The sequence below is a fragment of the Saccopteryx leptura genome, chromosome 10, assembly GCF_036850995.1.
Source record: "Saccopteryx leptura isolate mSacLep1 chromosome 10, mSacLep1_pri_phased_curated, whole genome shotgun sequence".
In the NCBI taxonomy this organism is placed as follows: domain Eukaryota; kingdom Metazoa; phylum Chordata; class Mammalia; order Chiroptera; family Emballonuridae; genus Saccopteryx; species Saccopteryx leptura.
The window spans coordinates 12,053,958-12,056,467 of NC_089512.1; the positions used below are offsets into that span (position 1 = coordinate 12,053,958).

Sequence of the window (2,510 nt, forward strand, 5' to 3'; positions counted from 1 at the left end):
GAAAGTTCTAAATGGCATAGAAGAGGTAAGAAGGGAAAACCTCTCTCCCAGGGTGGAGGGTGATGCACGGTTACTTGTGGGAAGGGTGCCTCAGGGGCATGCAGAACATAGATAGGCCACCCTTGATTTTGTCCATTTAAATTACATATATATGTAAATACATATTAAATTATATGTATGTAATATATAATTTTGAAATATATTTATTTAAGTTCTATGATGTACAGATAGAATGCATAGTAGTTACATGGTTCCAAATGCAAACTACAAATCGCATGTCTTATACCTACCTCTGCACCCACCCTGCCCTCCACCGAGTCAACGGCTACTGTCTTCTTGTGCTTCCTTCAGGGGATGATGGAGCTATTCTCTGTGTATACAAATACTTACATATGTTACTGCCCCCTCTTTATCTTCCTCTTCACAAATAGTAGTATATTATACTACGTGTTATACATTTTGGTTTGTCCCTTTAATAATTAGTCTTAGACATATTTTCATTATCAATACACAAAGAGCAAATTTATTTCTAATTTAATCAGTCTCTTGCTGATGGACATTGAGTTATCAATTTTTGTTTTTACTACAAACAAGATTTTTGTGCAAAAGAATGTCATTTTGCACATAACAAAAAAAATGTCATTTTGCAAATGTATGCATATTTCTTTTGTTTTGTTTTTTTAATTTTATTTTTACTTTATGGTAAGGAAAGATTTTTATTTATATTTTTTACAGAGACAGAGAGTGAGTCAGAGAGAGGGATATAGACAGGGACAGACAGGAACGGAGAGAGATGAGAAGCATCAATCATTAGTTTTTCATTGCGCGTTGCAACACCTTAGTTGTTCATTGATTGCTTTCTCATATGTGCCTTGACTGCGGTCCTTCAGCAGACCAAGTAACCCCTTGCTCGAGCCAGCGATCTTGGGTTCAAGCTGGTGGGCTTTTGCTCAAACCAGATGAGCCCGCGCTCAAGCTGGTGACCTCTGGGTCTCGAACCTGGGTCCTCTGCATCCTAGTCCGACGCTCTATCCACTGCGCCACTGCCTGGTCAGGCTGCATATTTCTTTTGGACAGATGTTTAGAAGTGGACTTGCTGGGTCAGTGGACATGCACATTTGTCATTCTGATAGATAATGCCATGCCAAAGTGCCTGCTTTCCGACCCCCTTACTGCCACCATGTCTAACAGTCACTTTTACGTTGATTCCTTTCTGTGCTGTGACCTCCCTCTGTTGTCACATCAGTACAAGTCTGTTTCACACAGGAACATGGGCTTTGGAAATGAAGAAGAAAGGACTGTCAAGGCACGTGCAGAGCAGGGCCAGAGGCAAATAGCATGTGCTGGAGATAAGATGTGAGAATGGACCAAGAATTTAAAAATCTGATGCAAGAAGTGGCCAAAAAACAAAACAAAAAACCCATAATTTCCCTGTAAATCTAGTCCACCCAGGAGTTGCTACAATATCTGTGATGGATACTAGAGTGATTAGCTCTGCTATTAAAGGTAAAAGACATCCTAGGACGTTAGAGATTTTAAGGGCTGTGAATTAGTATTATAAGGTTGAACACCTCCCATCCCAGAGGGAGGTGGGGTCTGGCTCTTCCCGCACGTTCACACTAGCAAGCTGGTGCTGGACCCTCCCTGGCCTGCCAGACCGATGGGTGCCTCAGTTCTGAGGCTCCCAGACTCCAGCTTCTTTTTTTTTTCTTTTTTGTATTTCTCTGAAGTTGGAAACAGGGGAGGCAGTCAGACAGACTCCCGCATGTGCCCGACCAGCATCCACCCGGCACGCCCACCAGGGGGCGATGCTCTGTCCATCTTGGGGCGTCGCTCTGTTGCAACCAGAGCCATTCTAGCACCTGAGGCAGAGGCCACAGAGCCATCCTCAGCGCCCGGGAAATGCTGCTCCAATGGAGCCTTGGCTGCGGGAGGGGAAGAGAGAGACAGAGAGGGAGGAGAGGGGGAGGGGTGGAGAAGCAGATGGGCACCTCTCCTGTGTGCCCTGGCCGGGAATTGAACCCGGGACTCCCGCACCCCAGGCCAACGCTCTACCACTGAGCCAACCGGCCAGGGCCAACTCCAGCTTCTGTCTCCAGGACAACCCATTCTCTGAGTGGGTAACCTGTCAATGGAGCACACCGTATCTTAGAGAGACCTGGAGACCCAGACACCATGGCCAGCCTCTGTGTCTTGTTCTCTTGGGAACTTCCAATTTGAAGAGCACTGAGGAACCATGACCCGCCCTCTGCATTGATACACCTGGCTAGTGGATTTTTTCCCCTTTTTGTTTCATTCATCTGCTTTCATCTAGTAATGCTTTCCTTCTAATTCCACTGGGATCATTTTGTTATTTTTCTAAGTTTACTGTCCTTGAACCATACCCAACAACAAATGATTAACAAACCCACAACCATGGTGAGTAACTTCAAACCACCGTTCTCAGGAACTGGCAGAGCAAACAGGAAGGAACACAGAAAGAGGAGTTGGAAGATTTGAACATGTCAGTT

The 2,510-nt window shown here is 45.1% G+C and overlaps 1 non-coding gene across 1 annotated transcript; it reads right to left on the reverse strand.

Annotated features, from left to right (window-relative positions):
- Nucleotides 1-2,001: 2,001 nt before the first annotated feature.
- TRNAP-GGG (transfer RNA proline (anticodon GGG)) lies at nucleotides 2,002-2,077 on the reverse strand. Its single transcript has one exon. It is a non-coding gene; the product is annotated as a tRNA-Pro (tRNA).
- Nucleotides 2,078-2,510: the final 433 nt, after the last annotated feature.